Below are 23,898 nucleotides of genomic sequence, written 5' to 3'. Positions count from 1 at the left end.
CCTCCACAACAGGAGTGTCGTCCTAAGCCTGACAGTGGCGGTTCAACAGCAGGTTGTAATCGTCCAGAGCTTCCTTTTGTCGAATAAAATACCAGATGATTTTCAGTTGGGTCATGGGACGCATGGTAGGTGGGGTCATTATGCTTCCACCCCTTGGTTTCTAGGATCACGTCTTCTTCCTCATGGGGACATAGCAGGCTCTTTGATTAAGTACATATGATATCTCCTGGAGAGCAGTACCTAACCCTTCCAGAGGAAAGTCTTAGAGCTGGCATTGAATTACCTGGAAAGGTTATTCCACTGTTCCATGAGGCTGGCTCCGTCTGGATGATGGCACCTTACAGACCGCTGAACCCCGTGGCTGTGGGCCCACTCTCATCCTGCCCCGTGAGCAGCGCCTCTGGCATGTATGTTGTGCTCTGTCAGATTCCATGTCTGGCTGATTCACTGCCCTGCACGTTTGTTTTCCTCCTTCAGAGGAAAACATTTCCCCAGGTCGTCATCACTAAAATCTTTAACAACTGAGCTGCCACCTTGGGCCAGGGTGCCTCACTTTATCATTTGGGATGTTACACTCATTGCCTGCTGTGCGTGCAATGCTAAGTCGTTTCAGTTGTGTCTGACTCTGTGTGACCCCATGCTCTGTAGCCTGTCAGACTCCTCTATCCATGGGGATTCTCTAGGCAAGAATACTGGAGTGGATGCTGTGCTGGGTGGTAGGTAAATCAGCCCCCCAAATCTTCTCCTTCCTGCCTGTTTTTTGGACCATTCTCATGACACTTGCCTTAGTTCAAGTCCACCAGGAAGCAGATGCTAAGATGAAATTTACATGAGATTTATGGGGGAGGGAGAAGGCAGGGAGAGCCTTCAGACCATGCTGTGGGTTTGGCATCTGTGGAAGGAGAGAGGATAGGAAGGAAAAGGAGGGGAAGGACAAGAAGAAGGGCCTTGGACTATAGTGCAGTTTGTCCTGGCTAATGGGGCATCGTCAGGCCACAGTCAGCAAGTGGAGGAGTCCTGCCTTTCCCAGGATAGGGAGCCCTGGTACCCTGAGCACCCCTGCCATGCTTGCTCATCGGCTGGTGAATGCAGTGGTAGAACCGATGGAACAGCAGTTGGGGCTGTCAACCAATTGTGATTTCTGCACCAGAAGACCTGAATAGTGTGTTTTCATGGTCATGAAATGGGTTCCAAGTGAAAAAGGTGAAAACTGTGTGGTCCATTTATTTATTATTATTTTTTAAATTTTATTTTATTTTTAAACTTTACAATATTGTATTTGTTTTGCCAAATATCGAAATGAATCCACCACAGGTATACCCGAGTTCCCCATCCTGAACCCTCCTCCCTCCCCTACCCTCCCTCTGGGTCGTTCCAGTGCACCAGCCCCAAGCATCCAGTACCGTGCATCGGACCTGGACTGGCGACTCGTTTCATACATGATATTATACATGTTTCAATGCTATTCTCCCAAATCTCCCGACCCTCTCCCTCTCCCACAGAGTCCATAAGACTGATCTATACATCGGTGTCTCTTTTGCTGTCTCATACACAGGGTTATTGTTACCATCTTTCTAAATTCCATATATATGCATTAGTATACTGTATTGGTGTTTTTCTTTCTGGCTTACTTCACTCTGTATAATAGGTTCCAGTTTCATCCACCTCATTAGAACTGATTCAAATGTATTCTTTTTAATGGCTGAGTAATACTCCATTGTGTATATGTACCACAGCTTTCTTATCCATTCATCTGCTGATGGTCATCTAGGTTGCTTCCATGTCCTGGCTATTATAAACAGTGCTGCGATGAACATTGGGGTACACGTATCTCTTTCCCTTCTGGTTTCCTCAGTGTGTATGCCCAGCAGTGGGATTGCTGGATCATAAGGCAGTTCTATTTCCAGTTTTTTAAGGAATCTCCACACTGTTCTCCATAGTGGCTGTACTAGTTTGCATTCCCACCAGCAGTGTAAGAGAGTCCCCTTTTCTCCACACCTCTCCAGCATTTATTGCTTGTAGACTTTTGGATCGCAGCCATTCTGACTGGCGTGAAATGGTACCTCATATATTAGTGAGTAGGGGCTTCCCAGGTGGCTCTAGTGGTAAAGAAACCACCTGCCATGCAGGAGACGTAACAGACCTGGGTTCACTCCCTGGATTGGGAAGATTCCCCTGGAGGAGGGCCTGGCAACCCACTCCAGTATTCTTTCCTGGAGAATCCCATGAACAGAGGAGCCTGGCAGGGTACAGCCCATGGGGTCGCACAGAGTTGAACACGACTAAAGTGACTTGGTACCCATTAGTGAGTATATTTCTAGCATAAAAGAACTTCAGCTTTGATTAGGCCTTGATAAGAAACAAATTTCCTGCTTAAAATATTTAAACTTTTAATTTGTATATAATATATATATATATACACACACACACACAGAATAACACACATATTTTAAATGTGCTAAATTTTCCATACCAAACAGAGCTGTATTGTGTTTACAATTAGACCTGTGTAATGATTGGAAGAGTCTCCCACACACTAGCTTCTGGCTTCAACCACCTCATCTATTTTTTTTTTCTCCACTGTCTACATACATGTGATGTTGGGTACTGTAGGAGGCATTCACTGTTAAAGTAATGCCAAGTCTTCCTGCCATATTCTCCGTAAGATAGCCCACCAAGCAGCAGTGATATTTTTAGAAGCTGTTCTTACTCTGGGATGGCTAGCAATAACCTGCCCATATGTGAAAGTACCAGCAAACCATGTAATTATGTTTCACTTTAGCCCAAGTTAATGTACCATCAACTAAAATGCGGCCGTTACTTCATCATCTCCCATGAGGGAACATGTGACACAGCGGAAGCTGGAGTAGAAACAGAATTGTCTTAACTGATTAGGATTAAAAAATCTTAATTTGGAAAAATTGACAAAACATAAACCTTTGTGAAGAGGGGCTTCCCAGGTGACTCACTGGTAAAGAATCTGCCTGCCAAACGCAGGAGATGCAGAGGACCTGGGTTTGATCTCTGGGATGGGAGGATCCCCTGGAGGAGGGCATAGCAACCCACTCCAGTATTCTTGTCTAGGAAGTCCCATGGACAGAGGAGCCTGGCGGGCTACAGTCCGTGGGTTCACAAAGAGTTGCACATGACTGAGCGCGCACAAGTACTGTCTTAGGCCCTTGTGAACATGTTGCTCCAGGCCCATGGAAGCGGTGCATCCAGTGAGGGGCCCTTAAGCTTTAATAGCTTCTTGGTGAATCCCTCTTTGAGAAGTAGGCAACTGAAATCCATCTTCTGGCTCTTTACCACCCCTTCTTCTAGAGCTGTTAGCTCCTTAGGGATGCTGCCTTCCAAACTATTGCAGGTGGTTCTTCTACTAAATGTTTTACTGTGATATATAAGGGTCATCAGCTTTCCAGACAGTGATGTCTGTTTTGAGTACTTGCAACCAGCCTCTTAAGCCAATGCAACAGAATTTTAATTCTTTGTTTTAGTGGTACCACACCCACCCTGTGCTGGGTGCCAATTTTCTATTAGGATAGCAGGCTAAACTGCTGTAATAAGAGAGTCAACAGTGTGTCTTAAAGAACAAAGAACTGTATTTCTCTCCTACATCAATCACACTGTTGAGGTGACTGTGAGAGCTAGTGGATACCTTTGCACCATGACAGTGGCTCTGTCATCCTCAACTTCTACCTTCCAAAGTCAGGTTGTTGCTGTTGCTGCTGCTGCTGCTGCTGCTAAGTCGCTTCAGTTGTGTCCGACTCTGTGTGACCCCAGAGATGGAAGCCCACCAGGCTCCCCCGTCCTTGGGATTCTCCAGGCAAGAACACTGGAGTGGGTTGCCATTTCCTTCTTCAATGCATGAAAGTGAAAAGTGAAAGGGAAGTCGCTCAGTCGTGTCCGACTCTTAGCGACCCCATGGACTACAGCCTACCAGGCTCCTCCATCCATGGGATTTTCCAGGCAAGAGTACTGGAGTGGGGTGCCATTGCCTTCTCTGAAAGTCAGGTTAGTCATTGCATTTCAGGCAGTGTGAAAAGTGGACATTCAAGGCTAGGAGTTTTCTTTTAAGTAAATGAGGCAAAAGTTGCCCAAGAACTCCTATTCACTTTGACCACAACCAAACTGCAAAAGGCTGAAAGGTAGTCTGGTTGTGTGTCCAGAAAGAAAAAGTGGGGAATGGCTCAGGATCCATTAGGCAGCTGTGTTTCTGCATCTCCAGTGACCTTTGTGCTCTTGAACCTGAGGAAGACCCTCTAATCCTCCTCCCACTTAACACTTCAGCAGCATTCCAAATAGTTGACCCACCTTCTTGAAATTCCTTCCTCTACATTTTCCTCCTAGATAGGAGGAGGAACTTCCTCAAACTCCTTTCTTGGATTTCTTTCTTCTACCTCACCTCTAAGTTCTGTTGTTATTCAGGGCTCAGTCTAAACCTCCCCCTGGCTTCCAAAGTACTGAAAAATCTTTCTTCAGACTATTTGTTCAACAGCCTTCTGCATGCCAATCCAAAATGCAGTCTTCATATTAAGCACCTCATTCTGTGCTGCCTACTTCTGAAACTTGGCTCAGCACTCTTTCCTAGAATGCCAACAATCCCCCCTTCTAATTGTCCACGCTATGTGTGCTTCAAAGAACATTAGACCTCCCAGCAGCTGATTGGATGCTTTCCCCAAATATTCTTGTGCATGGCAATATCTCCTTTCTCTTCCTTGAATCCCTGTCCTACAACATTTTCACCTTTCATAAGAGGCTCTCATCCGGTGCTCCAATGATTGCTCTAGACTTTAGAGCAGTGTTCCACAAGCTTTTCTGATCACAAGACTTAAGGACAGTGCTTGTTAAATACTGATCCATGAAATCCCAACACATTTGTCTGAAACTCTTCAGGGGAAAAAAGCAGAAATCGCATTATGTTGAACTAGTCTTTGGCATATGCCAGGGCTTCCCTCATAGCTCAGTTGGTAAAGAATCCATCTGCAATTCAGGAGACCCTGGTTTGATTCCTGGGTTGGAAAGATCCGCTGGAGAAGAGATAGGCTACCCACTCCAGTATTCTTGGCTTCCCTTGTGGCTCAGTTGGTGAAGAATCTGCCTGCAATGTGGGAGACCTGGGTTCAAAGCCTGAGTTGGAAAGATTCCCTGGAGAAGGGAAAGGCTGCTCCTGCTAAGCCGCTTCAGTCGTGTCCGACTCTGTGCGATCCCATAGACGGCAGCCCACCAGGCTCCCCCGTCCCTGGGATTCTCCAGGCAAGAACACTGGAGTGGGTTGCCATTTCCTTCTCCAATGCATGAAAGTGAAAAGTGAAAGTGAAGTCGCTCAGTCGTGTCCAACTCCTAGCGTCCCCATGGACAGCAGCCTACCAGGCTCCTCCATCCATGGGATTTTCCAGGCAAGAGTACTAGAGTGGGGTGCCATTGCCTTCTCTGACATATATCCCCTCCCTTTTGAACTTTCCTCCCATCTCCCTCTCCATCCCACCCCTCTAGGTTGATACAGAGCCCCTGTTTGAGTTTCCTGAGACATACAACAAATTGCATTGACCACCTATTTTACATGTAGTAATGTAAGTTTCCATGTTATTCTCTCCATACATCTCACCCTCACCTCCTCTCTCCCCATGTCCATAAGTCTATTCTCTATGTCTGTTTCTCCATTGCTGTCCTGCAAATAAATTCTTCAGTACCATTTTTCTAGATTCCTTATATATGTGTTAGTATGCGATATTTATCTTTCTATTTCTGACTTACTTCACTCTATATAACAGGCTCTAGGTTCATCCACCTCATTAGAACTGACTCAAATGCATTCCTTTGTATGGCCTTTATATCCCATTGTATATATGTACCACAACTTCTCTATCCATTCATCTGTTGATGGACATCTAGGTTGCTTCCAAGTTCTAGCTATTGTAAATAGTGCTGCAGTGAACAATGGGATACATGTGTCTTTTTCAATATTGGTTTCCTCAGGGTACATGCCTAGGAGTGGGATTGTTGGGTCAGATGGTGGTTTTATTCCTGGTTTTTAAAGGAATCTGCATACCATCTTCCATAGTGGCTGAATCAGTTTACATTCCCACCAACAGTGCAAGAGCGTTCCATTTCTCCACACCCTCTCCAGCATTTAGTTTGTAAGTTTTTTGATGATGACCATTCTTACCAGTGTGAGGTGATATCTCATTGTGGTTTTAATTTGCATTTCTCTAATAATGAGCGATGTTGAGCATCTTTTCATGTGTTTGTTAACCATCTGTGTTGTCTTCTTTGGAGAAATGTCTGTTTAGGTCTTTTTCCCACTTTTTGATTGGGTTGTTTGTTTTTCTGGTATTGGGTTGTATGAGCTCCTTGTATATTTTGGTAATTAATCCTTTGCCAGTTGCTTCATTTGCTATTATTTTCTCCCATTCTGAGGGTTGTCTTTTCACCTTGCTTATAGTTTCCTTTGCTGTGCAAAAGCTTTTAAGTTTAATCAGGTCCCACTTGTTTACTTTTGTTTTTATTTCCGTTACTCTAGGAGGTGGGTCATAGAGGATCTTGCTTTGATTTATGTCATCGAGTGTTCTGCCTATGTTTTCCTCTAAGAGTTTTATAGTTTCTGGTCTTACATTTAGGTCTTTAATCCATTTTGATTTTATCTTTGTGTATGGTGTTAGGAAGTGTTCTAATTTCATTCTTTTACATGTAGCTGTCCAGTTTTCCCAGCACCACTTATTGAAGAGACTGTCTTTGTCCCATTGTATATTCTTGCCTCCTTTGTAAAAAAAAAAATAAGGTACCCATAGGTGCATGGGTTTTGGGGCTTTCTATCTTGTTCCATTGGTCTATATTTCTGTTTTTGTACCAGTATCATACTGTCTTGATGACTATAGCTTTGTAGTATAATCTGAAGTCAGGAAGGTTGATTCCTCCAGCTCCATTCTTTTTTCTCAAGACTGCTTTGGCTATTCGGGGTCTTTTGTGTTTCCATATGAATTACGAAATTTTCTGTTCTAGTTCTATGAAAAATGCCGTTGGTAACTTGATAGGGATCACACTGAATCTGTAGATTGTGTTTGGTAGTATAGTCATTTTCACAATATTGAGTCTTCCTACCCAGGAACATGGAATATCTCTCCATCTGTTTATGTCATCTTTGATTTCTTTCATCATTGTCTTATAATTTTCTGATACAGTTCTTTTGTCTCCTTAGGTACGTTTATTCCTAGGTATTTTATTATTTTTGTTGCAGTGGTGAATGGCATTGATTCCTTAATTTCTCTTTCTGATTTTTCATTGTTAGTGTATAGAAATGCAAGTGAATTCTGTGTATTGATTTTTTTATCCTGTGACTTTGTGAATTATGTTTTTTTCTGGATACATGCTTAGGAGTGCAATTGCAGGATCATATGGTAGCTCTATTTTTGGCTTTTTAAGGAACCTACATACTGTTCTCTCTAGTGGCTATACTGATTTACATTCCAAGCAACAGTGTAAAGGGTTCCTTTTTCTCTACACCCTCTCCAGCATTTATTATTCATAGACTTTTGATGATGTATGCTCCCGCTTTTCGTTTTTTCCATGAAATTCCATGAAATAGCATGTGGTTTGGGTTTCCCTTGTGGCTCAGATGGTAAAGAATCTGCCTGAAATGCCAGAGACCTGAATTCCATCCTGGGTCAGGAAGGTCCCTTGGAGAAGGGAATGGCTACCCACTCCAGTATTCTTGCCTGGAGATTTCCATGGATGGAGGAGCCTGGCAGGCTATAGTCCATGGGGTTGCAAAGACTTGGATACAACTAAGTGACTAACACTTTCCCTTTCACATTAGTTTGTGGTTTAGGCCCATTTATGCTGCTATGTGTACATTTAAGTTCTTCTAACCACTTCATGGTGCACATTTCATTACCTAGTAATAGATCCTGAGGCTACCTCCAACTCCCAACTAGTATAAATACTGTGGCAACAAACAACCTAATTCTCTTTCAAGGAGCTTAAATTATCTTTCTCATTTGGTGAGATGATTATTTATTTAGAAAGGTTGAGTAGAGTAAACACGTATAGATGAAAGAAGAGAAAATCTCATGCTTTCCAAATAGCTGTTGGATACCAGACCTGAAGAAGGCCAGGAATCCAGTTATTTTCTAACCAAAGAGGCTAACACTACAAAACAATATTCATTTTCAAGGTACAAACTGTAGTAAAATTGGTAGTCCCAACAAATCCAAGGTAATTTATAACAAAGCTTATAAAAAGGCTAAATGTTCTGAGCATTAAGCTTTCATTTATTTGGAGTTGGTTATGGGAACACCCTTACTATACCCTTGAGACAACCCTTACTTGAAAGAAAGTTTTGCAACAATAATGATCTCCCCAAAGCACTCCCGAAGACCCTCCAGCCTGAATAGCAATCAGGCCCAGTTTGGAGTCATCAAATGCACTCAATCAGAAGCCAGTTGTGCTGCACATAGTGAAGGTATTTTCAAAAGCTGAGCACAGCCAAGACCCCCGCCCCCACATCAATTCTGGCTGGCCTCAGTTTGTTGCCTGGAGCTACACTGCAGAACCTCTGATGTATTGCCAGAGGGGTCACTGAAGGATTGTGTATTTGCTCAAAGATTCTCTAACCCTCTTGTCTTTACCCATAAGTCACAGCACTGAAATGCATGCGTTGGCAGAAGCTCCTGCAGCTGCCCGGGGCTTTTTATGACAAACTCTTTAGATCTTCTGCCATCATATCTAACAATACATGGGAAAAGCAGAGGTACCTATATCTCTTGAAATAATAAGCGCCCCACCAAGCCTGGGCAATCTGAAGAAGATCCAAGAGATTAACAGGAAGTCATAGCAACAACTTAAGGCAACAGAGTTCTACAGCTCTAAGTTGTTGTTCGGTCACTAAGTCATGTCGGACTCTTTTGCCACCTGATGGCCTATAGCCCGCCAGGCTCCTCTGTCCATGGGATTTCCCAGGCAAGAATACTGGAGTGGGTTGCCATTCCCTTCTCCAGGGGATCTTCCTGACCCAGGGATGGAACACACATCTCCTGCATTGGCAGGTGGGTTCTTTATGACTGAGCCACCAGGGAAGCCCACAGCTCTTGTTTACCTGGCTCAAAGAATTAGATATGCTTATTATTTTAAAATGTAAGGAGCAGAGAATAAGGAGCTGTGGTTTCTGCCTGTAGATTGTACTGCTGGCGAACAAATAGTGTCCAAATTCCACCGACCCCTCTGCTCAGCCCAGGGCTTTAGGGGAAGGGACACATTTCCCTATTTAGTCCAAGCAGAGGGACACCTTTTTCTAATTGGTCAGTCAGAAGAGGGCACATTTTTGTAAAGCCCCACCAGGAGGGATTTGGATGAGATTTCCATCTCCTCTGTTGAGAGGCACTTCATGGTCTAGGAAGAGCCCTGGAGGGAGAGACAATGTGCCTCTCATATTTTGTCGTTCAGATGCTAATTCATGTTTGACTGTTTGCGACCCCATAAACTACAGCACGCCAGGTGTCCCTGTCCTTCACTGTCTCCCAGAGTTGCTCAAACTCATGTCCATTGAGTTGAGATGCCACCCAACCATCTTATCCACGGTCATCCCCTTCTCCTCCCACCTTCAGTCTTTCCCAGCATCAGGGTCTTTTCCAATGAGTCAGCTCTTAACATCAGGTAGCCAAAGTACTGGAGCTTCAGCTTCAGCATCAGTCCTTCCAGTGAAAATTTAGGGGTGATTTCCTTTGGGATTGACTGGTTTGATCCCCTTGCAGTCCAAGGGACTCTCGAGTCTTCTCCATTACCACAGTTTGAAAGCATCAGTTCTTCAGTGCTCAGCCTTCTTTATGGCCAACTCTCACATCTGTACATGACTACTGCAAAAACCATAATTTTAACTGTAGGGACCAGTGAAAAGTGCAGTGAGTAACATGGTGTTGGGCAATAAAATACAAGATTGTTGAACCGAATGTTTGTCAAATTGGGATGTGTGGTTCTAAAATCCTAATACCTCCTCCAAGAGTACACTCACAATAAAGATGATAAACCCATTTTACCTCCCTCCCCAACTAAATGGGTGGTTTGTTGTTTTAGATTGAGAATCATGTATCCACTTCTTTTATGATCCCCAAAGCAACATGTATAGTATTATGCCCAAACTAGATATTCAATAAACACTGATGCATGGCTCATCCAGATAAAATGGGGAATTTGTTTTAAAACCTGTGTCATAAGGCATATGCCATTTGAGAATTACTGGAGCTGATTTGCCAAGACTCTCCTTTTTAATGTAACTTTTGACACAGTGCTTTGGAATATCTAAAGGCAAATCTTTATACAGGTGTTCAAAAGAGACTCCCCCGAAGGTATACAGGTGCTTCTTAATGCAGGTGAGTCAAGCCTGGCAATGGGAACAGCATGGTTTGTGGGTTTCTTAAAGATACAGCATTTCTTAATACAAGTGAAGAGGTAGAATTGTTCCTCTTCTCTTTCCTTATTTCCTAGTGTTCAACTAAAACATAGACTTATGGTGTAAATTATAGGGTCTGATTGGTCTCTAATTCCATCTGACTTTCCTCAGAAAAAGTGAAACCAAGCCTTCACAAGCAGAAACTGAAATTCCAGGCTAAATAACATGGTGACCCTGCTACCCACCTCCCAAAGGAAATTACCCACAGAAAAGGAAAGAACTGTTCTAGAAGTTTAATACTGTCTGTCTGTGAATGATGAGATACATTGATTGTCTTTTTTCTACTTGTATAACATTTCTCCAGATGACATCTTAATGGGAAAAGTGAAAGTGTAAGTCTCTCAGTCGTGTGCAACTCTTTACTACCCCATGGACTATACATTCCATAGAATTCTCCAGGCCAGGATACTGGAGTGGGTAGCCTTTCCCTTCTCCAGGGGATCTTCCCAACCCAGGGATCACACCCAGGTCTTCGCATTGCAGCTGGAGCCACAAGGGAAGCCCAAGAATACTGGAGTGGGTAGGCTATCTATCTCTTCTCCAGCGGGTCTTCCCAATCCAGGAATCGAACCAGGGTCTCCTGCAACGTAGGCGGATTCTTTACCAACTGAGCTACCAGGAAAGCCCTTTTAATGGGAAAGTGCCTTGTTAAGCAGTAAACACAGCATCCTGCTCTCCCTTGGCAGATGGGTGGGCATATGATCATCTGGGCTGCCTATGGTTCTTCCTAAGGATTTTTCCATTTGAAACTGGAGGAAAAGGGATCCTGTCTCTAGAGTAACATAGCTGGAAGAATGTGCAAGTGTAGCTGCTTGGAAAAATCTTCCCTGATGTATGGAGAAAGCCTGGTTCTGTAAGAAAGACTAACAGTCAAGCATATACAAAGTGAGAAAGTTCGGAAGTCGGGGAGGCAGCATCTGAATCTAATGTTCCTATGATATCTTTTCACTTTATTTTGATCATGGTAATTAAAAAAATATTTATCAAGCAGTTACTATGTGCTATAGGCCAGAAACTATGATGTATGTCTCAGTATGCAAGAATGAATAAGACATAGTTGCTTATGTCTTACACACTTATTTTAGGTACCTCTTTGTTGCTATGGAATAAGGTAATATACACACTTTGCTGAAGTAGCCTGCAGTCCTGCCGTAACATTGTGCCTTTAAGACACTTGAAACTGGATTTCTGCTGTTGGCCAAAATGGAGAAAAAGAAATCATATTTCTCTTCCACTTGAACAACCGAAAAACCGTACAAAATATATGAGACCATAATTTTTTCACCGGAGATGATCCTTGAGACCCAGAAAATAAAAAGGTGGGCCTTGTGCTTGCCTCCATTTACTGATTTGTGAGAAATTCCAGGTTGTGGGTCAGGAAGGGCAAACCTATGTGGAGCCTGGCAAACTGTGTTGAGAAGATGGAGTTGAGAGTCCAGATAGATCAAGATGGTTAGAGTTCAGAAGACAGAGAACCAGAGAAGACAGAAGAGGGCAGAGAAAAGTCCCAGAGATAGCATGAATGCATGGGAGGAAACCAATCAAATCTGGGAAAAGAATCGGCTGAAAAGATTAGAGGAAACAGTGCCTGGTGGTCCCCCAGATAATCCAGGGTAAGCTCCCCATCTCAAGGTCCTTAAGCTTAATCACATCAGCAAAGTCCTTTTTGCCATAGAAGGTAATATGTTTATAGGTTCTGGGGATTGAGACGTGGGCATCTTCGTGGGGTCTTACATCTAATAAAGACTTGTAACCAGAATATATAAATTATTGTCAAGACTCAATAGTAAGAAAACACAATCAGATTAAAAACAGCAAAAGATTTGGACAGATTTGAAACAGATGCACTTAATATATAAGGCAAGTAAGTACATGAAATAATGTTCATCATTATTCGTCCCACACTGATTAGAATGACAAGTCTGCCAGGCTATAGTCCATGGGGTCACAATAGAATCAGATATGACTAAGCAACTAAAACAATAACAACAACAACAAAACCTAAGAGGTTTGACTGTATCGAGTACTGGCAGGGATTCAGAATAACTGAAACTCACATACTTTGCTGAAGGAAATGGAAAACTATACAACCACTTTGAAAAGCAGTTTAAAAATTAAGTAGACTCCTATCAAATGATTCAGCTCTTCTACTTTCAGGTATTTATCCAAGAGGCATGAAAGCATATGTCCATTCTGAAATGAGTGGACATTCTTAATGAGAACATCTGTCCACTTATACATAAATGTTCATACAGTTTTATTTGTAGTAGCCAAAAACTGAGACCACAATGTCCATCAAAAGGGGAATGGATAAATTATGGTACAGCATGCCTGAAGCACTACTCTGCAACAAAAAGGAATAAACTGTTGGTACATGCAGCAACTTGAATAAACCTCTAAGCCCCTGCCGCGAAATAATATATACAGTATGCATATTCCAGGTATATAGAATTTCAATAGCTACAAACAAATCCATAGTGTCTGAAAGCAAATCAGTGGGTGTTTGGAGGCTAGGGGAGTATGGAGGAGGGAAGGAAGGAGGGGCTAGCAATGGAGCAGTAAGAGACTTTTGATAGTGATGGATATGTTCATTAGTCTTGACTATACTAATGGTTCCACAGGTGTTTATGTATATCAAAACAAATCAAAATTTGCACTTTAATAGATGTAGTTCATATTTCAATTATACTTCAATAACACTGTTTAACAAAATACAAGGCACTAAAAAAAAAAATGAGGTCTATCTTATATACTATAGTTTTCACTGATATAGCAAGAGAAACTTGCTCCATGTCAGTTCCATTAACCTGTCCAGTGGCAAGGACTTCCAGAAGGATTGCTTTAATATGAAGTTGTATCTAGTTACCTATTCTAACATGATTATGATGACTTAATCTCTTTTGCTTAACAAGATAAATTTCATCCTGGGCAGTCTCTGTTCTCTTCCACCTAGCTCTTTGTACAACAAACAAAACTAAATTTCATCTCTGGTATATCATGTAGAAATGCTAAGGAGCAGCACAAACAAAAGGGAAAAAAAATACTCCAAGTGGAAAGAGAAAAATCAAGGGACAATTGGATAATATAGCTTTGGATACCTAGGAGGTTTTCAGTCTGTTTCTGTGCCATGAATCCAGTTCCTATATTTTTGGGAATTCTAAGCATCCTATGAGGGACCAGCATCTTTTACTTCTGCAATGCCCACAAATCTAGCATGTATCAGGTAGGGGTAGAGTATAGTGATTAAGCACAATAGTTTTGTTTGATTGGCCATGGAAACTTGGACATGTTACTTAATTTCTCTGGCACCTAGTTTCATTATGTGTAAAATGGGGAGATAGTAAGTATTTACATAGGAAAGGGTGGGGCTTTTTTTTTTTTTGGTAACAGTTACTGATTTTTTTTTTTTAATTTTTAAACACATTTTGGTAGTGTACATTTTAAACAGAATTTTCCATTTCTGCTAAATTAAACAATTGTTCCTATATTTGTATTATGTCTCCCTTTTCATGTTTTTAAGTTGAGATATGGTTGATTTTATAATATTAGTTTTACTTGTACAATGTAGTAATTCAAAATTTTATGGATTATATTCCATTTAAAGTTATTATAAGATATTGGCTATATTCTTTGTGCTGTACAATGTATCCTTGGAGTTTATTTATTTTATACATAGTAGCATATACCTTGGAGAAGGCAATGGCAACCCACTCCAGTACTCTTGCCTGGAAAATCCCATGGATGGAGGAGCCTGGTGGGCTGCAGTCCATGGGGTCGCTAAGAGTCGGGCATGACTGAGCGACTTTACTTTCACTTTTCACTTTCATGCATTGGAGAAGGAAATGGCAACCCACGCCAGTATTCCTGCCTGGAGAATCCCAGGGACAGAGGAGCCTAGTGGGCTGCCATCTATGAGGTCGCACAGAGTCGGACACGACTGAAGTGACTTAGCAGCAGCAGCATATACCTCTTAATCATTTCTATTCTGCCCACCTTTCCCCATCTCCACTGGTAGCCACTAGTCTGTTTCCTGTATCTTTTTTTTTTTTTAAATAATTAATTTGTTTTATTTTTTGGATTCCACATAAAAGTGGTAACATACAATATCTGTCTTTCTCTGCCTGACTCATTTCACTGAGTATAATCTTCCCAGGTCCATCCATGTTGTCACAAATAGCAAACGTCCATTCTTCTTTTATGGCTGAGTAATCTTCCATTGTTTGTATGTGTGTGTGTATCACAGATCCTTTATCTATTCATCTGTTAATGGATACTACCTAGGTTCCTTCCTTATCTTAGCTGTTAAAAATAATGGTGCTATGAACATTGGAGTGCATGTATCTTTTTTTAAACTAATTTATTTTAGTTGGAAGGTAATTACTTTACAATATTGTAGTGGTTTTTGCCATACATTCACATGAATCAGCCATGGGTGTACATGTGTTCCCCGTCCTGAACCCCCCTCCCACCTCCCTCCCCATCCCATCCCTCAGGATCATCCCAGTGCACCAGCCCTGAGTACCCTGTAGCATGCATCAAACCTGGACTGGCAATCTATTTCACATATGATAATATACATGTTTCAGTGCTATTCTCTCAAATCATCCCACTCTCGCCTTCTCCCACAGATTCCAAAAGACTGTTCTATACATCTGTGTCTCTTTTGCTGTCTCACATATAGGGTCATCGTTACCATCTTTCTAAATTTCATATATATGTGTTAATATACTGTATTGGTGTTTTTCTTTCTGACTTACTTTGCTCTGTATAATAGGCTCCAGTTTCACCCACCTCATTAGAACTGATTCAAATGCACTATTTTTAATGGCTGAATAATATTCCATTGTATATATGTACCACAGCTTTCTTATCCATTCATCTGCTGATGGACATCTAGGTTGCTTCCATGTCTTGGCTATTGTAAACAGTGCTGCGATGAACAGTGGGGTACACATGTCTCCATTCTGGTTTCCTTGGTGTGTATGCCCAGCAGTGGGATTGCTGAGTCATAAGGCAGTTCTATTTCCAGTTTTTTAAGGAATCTCCACACTGTTCTCCATAGTGGCTGTACTAGTTTGCATTCCCACAAACAGTGTAAGAGGGTTCCCTTTTCTCCGCACCCTCTCCAGCATTTATTGTTTGTAAGAGTCGGACACGACTGAGCGACTTCACTTTCACGCATTGGAGAAGTAAATGGCAACCCACTCCAGTGTTCTTGCCTGGAGAATCCCAGGGATGGGGGAGCCTGGTGGGCTGCCATCTCTGGGGTCGCACAGAGTCGGACACGACTGAAGCGACTTAGCAGCAGCAGCCGACTTTTGGATAGCAGCCGTTCTGACCAGTGTGAGATGGTACCTCATTGTGGTTTTGATTTGCATTTCTCTGATAATGAGTGATGTTGAGCATCTTTTCATGTGTTCATTAGCCATCTGTATGTCATCTTTATTTTTTTATTTTTACACTTTAGATACTGTTTTATTAATGCTGTGAATGTCAGATCTGGCTCTTTCCATATGGCAACTACTTTATTTATTATTTTTAATTTTTTAATATAAATTTATTTATTTTAATTGGAGGCTAATTACTTTACAATATTGTATTGGTTTTGCCATACATCAGCATGAATCTGCCATGGGTGTACATGTGTCCCCCGTCCTGAATCCCTCTCCCATCTCCCTCCCCATACCATCCCTCTGGGTCATCCCAGTGCACCAGCCCTGAGCATCCTGTATCATGCATCAAACCTGGACTGGCAATTCATTTCACATATGATACTATACATGTTTCAATGCCATTCTCCCAAATCATCCCACCCTTACCCTCTCCCAGGGTCCAAAAGACTGTTCTATACATCTGTGTCTCTTTTGCTGTCTCGCATACAGGGTTATCGTTACCATCTTTCTAAATTCCATATATATGCATTAGTATACTGTATTGGTGTTTTTCTTTCTGGCTTACTTCACTCTGTATGATACGCTCCAGTTTCACCCAACTCATTAGAACTGATTCAAACATATTGTTTTTAATGGCTGAATAATACTCCATTGTGTATGTGTACCACAGCTTTCTTATCCATTCATCTGCTTCCATATCCTGGCTATTATAAACAGTGCTCCGATGAACATTGGGATACACGTGTGTCTTTCAATTCTGGTTTCCTCGGTGTGTATGCCCAGCAGTGGGATTGCTGGGTCGTATGGCAGTTCTATTTCCACTTTTTAAAGGAACCTCCACACTGTTCTCCATAGTGGCTGTACTAGTTTGCATTCTCACGAACAGTGTAAGAGTGTTCCCTTTTCTCCACACCCTCTCTAGCATTTATTGCTTGTAGACTTTTGGATCACAGTCATTCTGACCAGTATGAGATGGTACCTCATTGTGGTTTTGATTTGCATTTCTCTGATAATGAGTGATGTTGAGCATCTTTTCATGTGTTTGTTAGCCATCTGTATGTCTTCCTTGGAGAAATGTGTTTAGTTCTTTGGCCCATTTTTTGATTGGGTCATTTATTTTTCTGGAATTGAGCTGCAGGAGCTGCTTGTATATTTTTGAGATTAATTCTTTGTCAGTTGTTTCATTTGCTATTATTTTCTCCCATTCTGAAGGCTGTCTTTTCATCGTGCTTATAGTTTCCTTCATTGTGCAAAAGCTTTTAAGTTTAATTAGGCTCCATTTATTTTTTGCTTTTATATCCATTATTCTGGGAGGTGGGTCATAGAGGATCCTGCTGTGATTTACATTAGAGTGTTTTGCCTGTGTTTTCCTCTAGGAGTTTTATAGTTTCTGGTCTTATGTTTAGATCTTTAATCCATTTTGAGTTTATTTTTGTGTATGGTGTTAGAAAGTGTTCTGGTTTCATTCTTTTACAAGTGGTTGACCAGTTTTCCCAGCACCACTTGTTAAAGAGATTGTCTTTTCTTCTGAGAGTTGGACTGTGAAGTAGGCTGAGCGCCGAAGAATTGATGCTTTTGAACTGTAGTGTTGGAGAAGACTCTTGAGAGTCCCTTGGACTGCAAGGAGATCCAACCAGTCCATTCTGAAGGAGATCAGCCCTGGGATTTCTTTAGAAGGAATGATGCTAAAGCTGAAACTCCAGTACTTTGGCCACCTCATGTGAAGAGTTGATTCATTGGAAAAGACTCTGATGCTGGGAGGGATTGGGGGCAGGAGGAGAAGGGGACGACAGAGGATGAAATGGCTGGATGGCATCACTGACTCGGTGGATGTGAGTCTGAGTGAACTCCAGGAGTTGGTGATGGACAGGGAGGCCTGGCGTGCTGCGATTCATGGGGTCGCAAAGAGTCAGACACGACTGAGCGACTGATCTGATCTGATATGATCTGTCAAAGATAAGGTGTCCATAGGTGAGTGGATTTATCTCTGGGCTTTCTATTTTGTTCCATTGATCTATATTTCTGTCTTTGTGCCAGCACAATACTGTCTTCATGACTGTAGCTTTGTAGTATAGTCTGAAGTCAGGCAGGTTGATTCCTCCAGTTCCATTCTTCTTTCTCAAGATTGCTTTGGCTATTCGAGGTTTTTTTGTATTTCCATACAAATTGTGAAATTATTTGTTCTAGTTTTCTGAAAAATACCATTGGTAGTTTGATAGGGATTGCATTAAATCTATAGATTGCTTTGGGTAGTATACTCATTTTCACTATATTGATTCTTCCAATCCTTGAACACAGTATATTTCTCCATCTATTTGTGTCATCTTTGATTTCTTTCATTAGTGTTTTATAGTTTTCTATATGTAGGTCTTTTGTTTCTTTAGGTAGATATATTCCTAAAGTATTTTATTCTTTTCATTGCAATGGTGAATGGAATTGTTGCCTTGGTTTCTCTTTCTGTTTCCTCATTGTTAGTGTATAGGAATGCAAGGGATTTCTGTGTGCTAATTTTATATCCTGGAACTTTACTATATTCATTGATTAGCTCTAGTAATTTTCTGGTGGTGTCTTTAGGGTTTTCTATGCAGAGGATCATGTCATCTGCAAACAATGAGAGTTTTACTTATTTTCCACTCTGGATTCCTTTTATTTCTTTTTATTCTCTGATTGCTGTGGCTAAAACTTCCATAACTGTGTTGAATAGTAGTGGTGAGAGTGTGCACCCTTGTCTTGTTCCTGATTTTAGGGGAAATGCTTTCAATTTTTCACCATTGAGGATAATGTTTGCTGTGGGTTTATCATATATGGCTTTTATTATGTTGAGGTATGTTCCTTCTATTCCTGATTTCTAGAGGGTTTTTATCATAAATGGATGTTGAATTTTGTCAAAGGCTTTCTCTGCATCTACTGAGATAATCATATGGTTTTTATCTTTCAATATGTTAATGTGGTGTATCACATTGATTGATTTGGGATATTAAAGAATCCTTGCATCCCTGGGATAAAGCCCACTTGGTCATGATGTATGATCTTTTTAATATGTTGTTGGATTCTGATTGCTAGAATTTTGTTAAGGATTTTTGCATCTATGTTCATCAGTGATATTGGCCTATAGTTTTCTTTTTTTGTGGCATCTTTGTCTGGTTTTGGCATTAGGGTGATGGTGGCCTCATAGAATGAGTTTGGAAGTTTACCTTCCTCTGCAATTTTCTGGAAGAGTTTGAGTAGGATAGGTGTTAGCTCTTCTCTAAATTTTTGGTAGAATTCAGCTGTGAAGCCATCTGATCCTGGACTTTTGTTTGCTGGAAGATTTCTGATTACAGTTTCAATTTCCATGCTTGTGATGGGTCAACAGAGATTAACCATAACAGATGGGTTAACAAAGATTTTCTATTTCTTCCTGGTTCAATTTTGGAAAGTTATACTTTTCTAAGAATTTGTTCATCTCTTCCAAGTTGTCCATGTTATTGGCATATAGTTGCTGATAGTAGTCTCTTCTGGTCCTTTGTATTTCTGTGTTGTCTGTTGTGATTTCTCCATTTTCATTTCAATTTTGTTGATTTGATTCTTCTCCCTTTTTTTCTTGATGAGTCTGGCTAATGGTTTGTCCATTTTATTTATCTTCTCAAAGAACCAGCTTTTAGCTTTATTGATTTTTGCTGTGGTCTCCTTTGTTTCTTTTGCATTTATTTCTGCCCTAGTTTTTATGATTTCTTTCCTTCTACTAACCCTAGGGTTCTTCATTCTTCTTTTTCTAGTTGCTTTAGGTATAGAGTTAGTTTATTTATTTGATTTTTCTCTTGTTTCTTGAGGTAAGCTTGTATTGCTAAGAACCTTCCCTTTAGCACTGCTTTTACTGAATCCCATAGGTTTGGGGTTGTTGTGTTTTCATTTTCATTCATTTCTATGCCTCTTGTGATTTCTTTTTTGATTTCTTCTGTGATTTGTTGGTTATTCAGAAATGTGTTGTTTAGCCTCTATATGTTTGTATTTTTAATAGTTTTTTTTCCTGTAGTTGACATCTAATCTTACTGCATTATGATCAGAAAAGATGCTTGGAATGATTTCATTTTTTTTTTTTTAATTTACCAAGGCTAGATTTATGGCCCAGGATGTGATCTATCCTGGAGAAGGTTCTGTGTGCACTTGAGAACAAGGTGAAATTCATTGTTTTGGGGTGAAATGTCCTATAGATATCAATTAGGTCTAACTGGTCCATTGTACCATTTGAAGTTTGTGTTTCCTTGCTAATTTTCTGTTTAGTTGATGTATCCATAGGTGTGAGTGGGGTATTAAAGTCTCCCACTATTATTGTGTTACTGTTAATTTCCCCTTTCATACTTGTTAGCATTTGCCTTACAGATTGAGGTGCTCCTAAGTTGGGTGCATATATATTTATAATTGTTATATCTTCTTCTTGGATTGACCCTTTGATCATTATATAGTATCCTTGTCTCTTTTTACAGCCTTTATTTCAAAGTCTATTTTATCTGACATGAGTATTGCTAATCCTGCTTTCTTTTTGTCTCCATTTGTGTGAAATATCTTTTTCCAGCCCTTCACTTTCATTCTGTATGTGTCCCTTGTTTTGAGGTGGGTCTCTTGTAGACAACATATAGAGGGGTCTTGTTTTTGTATACATTCAGCCAGTCTTTGTCCTTTAGTTGGGACATTCAACCCATTTACACTTAAGGTAATTAGTGATAAATATGATCCTGTTGCCATTTACTTTGTTGTTTTGGGTTCGAGTTTATACACCTTTTCTGTGTTTCCTGTCTAGAGAAGATTCTTTAGTATTTTTTGAAGAGCTGGTTTGGTGGTGCTGAATTCTCTCAGCTTTTGCTTGTCTCTAAAGATTTTGATTTCTCCTTCATATTTGAATGAGATTCTTGCTGGGTACAGTAATCTAGGTTGTAGGTTTTTCTCTTTCATCACTTTAAGTATGTCCTGCCATTCCCTTCTGGCCTGAAGAGTTCCTCTTGAAAGATCAGCTGTTATCCTTATGGGAATCTCCTGTGTGTTATTCGTTGTTTTTCCCTTGCTGCTTTTAATATTTGTTCTTTGTGTTTGATCTTCATTAATTTGATTAATATGTGTCTTGGGGTGTTTTGCATTGGGTTTATCCTGTTTTGGACTCTCTGGGTTTCTTGAACTTGGGTGGCTATTTCCTTCCCCATTTTAGGGAAGTTTTCAACTATTATCTCCTCAAGTATTTTCTCATGGCCTTTATTTTTGTCTTCTTCTGGGACTCCTATGATTTGAATGTTGGGGCGTTTGACATTGTCCCAGAGGTCTCTGAGGTTGTCCTCATTTCTTTTAATTCTTTTTCTTTTTTCTTCTCAGCTTCATTTATTTCCACCATTCTATCTTCCACCTCACTTATCCTATCTTCTGCCTCAGTTATTCTACAGTTGATTCCCTCCAGAGTGTTTTTTTCTCTCAGTTATTGCATTATTCATTATTGATTGACTCTTTTTTATTTCTTCTAGGTCCTTGTTAAACATTTCTTGCAACTTCTCAATCCTTGTCTCCAGACTATTTATCTGTAAGTCCATTTTGTTTTCAAGATTTTGGATCATTTTTATTATCATTATTCTGAATTCTTTTTCAGGTAGACTCCCTATCTCCTCCTCTTTTGTTTGGTTTGGTGGGCATTTATCACATTCCTTTACCTGCTGAATATTTCTCTGACTTTTCATCTTGTTTAGATTGCTGTGTTTGGGGTGGCCTTTCTGTATGTTGGAAGTTTGTGGTTCCTCTTTATTGTGGAGGTTCCTCCCTATGGGTGAGGTTGGACAAATGACTTGTTAAGGTTCCTGGTTAGGGATGCTTGCATCAGTGTTCTGGTGGGTGGAGCTGGATCGCTTTTCTCTGGAATGCAATGAAGTGTCCAGTAGTGAGTTTTGAGGTGTCTATGGGTTTGGTGAGACTTTTGGATGCCTGTATTTTAATGCTTAGGGTTATGTTCCTGCATTGTTGGAGAATTAGCTTGGTATGTCTTGCTCTGAAACTTGTTGGCTCTTGGGTGGAACTTGGTTTCAGTGTAGGTATGGGGGCTTTTCGATGAGCTCTTGTTGATTAATGCTCCCTGGAGTCAGGAGTTTTCTGGTGTTCTCAAGTTTTGCATTTAAGCCTCCTGCCTCTGGTTTTCAGTCTTATTCTTACAGTAGCTCAAGACTTCTCCATATCACACCGATGATAAAACATCTACATTAAGAAAAGATTCTCCACAGTGAGGGACACCCAGAGAGATTCGCAGAGTTACATGGAGAAGAGAAGAGGGTGGAGGGAGATAGAGGTGACCAGGAGGAGAAGAGGAGGGGATCAAAAGGAGAGAGGCAGATCTAGCCAGTAATTGGTTCCCTCAGTGTTCTCCACGGCCTGGGACACACACACAGATTCACAGAGTTGGGTAGAGAAGAGAATGGGAAGAAGATAGAAGTGACCTAGGTGAGAAAAAGGAGAGTCAAAAGGGGGAGAGGGAAATCAAGCCAGTAATCACACTCCTAAGTAAAAGTGGGTACTGAAGATTGGATTCTTAGTGGTACAAAATTGATAACAAATACCAAAAAGCAAAGATTAAAAATGTAGAGTAGAGGTTAGACTCTCAAAAATACAATATTAAAAAAGCAAAGCAAAATTACAAAAATTATAAAAAATATATATGAAATTTGGTTTTAAAATAGGGTCTTTTTTTTGCAAGGTAATAGTATGTTATTAAAATGAAAAAGGGCTAACTAAGAACTTAATAAAAATTTTAAAAATTAAAAAAGTGATAATAGTAAAATATATCTAGGAATTTCTCTGGAACTGCTGAGGGCAGTGTGGAATCAGTTCAGTTTCAGATAGTTCCTTGTTCCAGCTTATACTTCTTCTCAAGGTCTATAGGCCCCTTCCAGTGTAGCTGGTGCTAACTACAGGGTTTTAATCTGTTGCACCTGTCACTTCCAAAGCAGTTCCCTCTTCTTTGTTTATTTTGGCTTCCTCTGTTTGCAAGTCTCTTCAGTGTCTAATTTCTGCTCTGACACAAGGGAGTGAAGGTGGTCACTTATTTAGGCTTACTTGTTCAGTTGTGCTGTGGAGAGGAACACTGCAAACAAATATCACTGGCATGTGTGGGGAGTGCTCACAGTGTCTGGGCCGCACTGGATTTGCCCCCGCTCATGGCGTGTGTGCTTTCCTGGTCCACACTGCTCAGGCTCCAGGGTGCTCTACAGGGGAACTGTCTAAAGCGGGTCCTGGGTTGCTTGGACTTCCCAAGTCTAAGCCACTCAGGTTCAGGTTTCTCGGGTGCTCCACAAAGGCACAGACTTGGTTGGGCCTGCATTTCGTGCCCTTCCCAAGTCCAAGCAGCTCAGGTGACCAGGTGCTTGGTGAGCGCACTCTCCCCAGGAGGGCGGTGCATCTTATCACCTCCCTGGTCCCAGCCGATCGGTTTCCTGGGTGTGCAGTGGGAGCGCCGTCTCAGGTGTGCCATGTGTCTTCTCTGGAGAGCTGATCTTTGGCTGTGACCCTTTTGGTGGATATCAACTGTCCAGGATCCCAGGAAGACTTGGTTAGCAACTAGTAGCCTGCTCACACTTTGGTAGAGGATGCTATCTCTGGGGCCGAGATTGCCCCTCGCCTTCCAGCTCTGGCTGTTGCCCACCTGCCTCTCTGCCTCTGGCAGGGGATGGGCCAGTCCACAGCCAGCCAACTCTCCTCTGCTATTCACTCAGTCCTTTGTTCTGTGAGAGGGCCTGGCAGTGCCTTAGGTTAAAGCTTTTCCCCGGCAAAGTGCTCTCTCTCCCTCTCCTTTTTTTTTTTTTTTTCTCTCTCTCTCTGGCTTTCCCACAATTTGGATTGCTATCTCAAGTTAGCTCCCTCAGATTGTCCTCAGGGCATTCAGGCCTGGTCCGTTCCCTAAGCAATGCAGCCCATGCCTCCCTGTTCAGCCCCCCACTTGCTGGTGGCAGACGGGAGCATCTGGGCTACTTCTATGCTGGCAGTTGCAGTTAGGTGTGTAATCTGTGGTGTTTTTTTTTTTTTTTCCTTCTGGTTATGTTGCCCTCTGAGATTCCAAAA

This window comes from Bos mutus, chromosome 17 (genome assembly GCF_027580195.1).
Source record: "Bos mutus isolate GX-2022 chromosome 17, NWIPB_WYAK_1.1, whole genome shotgun sequence".
In the NCBI taxonomy this organism is placed as follows: domain Eukaryota; kingdom Metazoa; phylum Chordata; class Mammalia; order Artiodactyla; family Bovidae; genus Bos; species Bos mutus.
Note: the sequence above shows the minus strand (reverse complement) of the source record.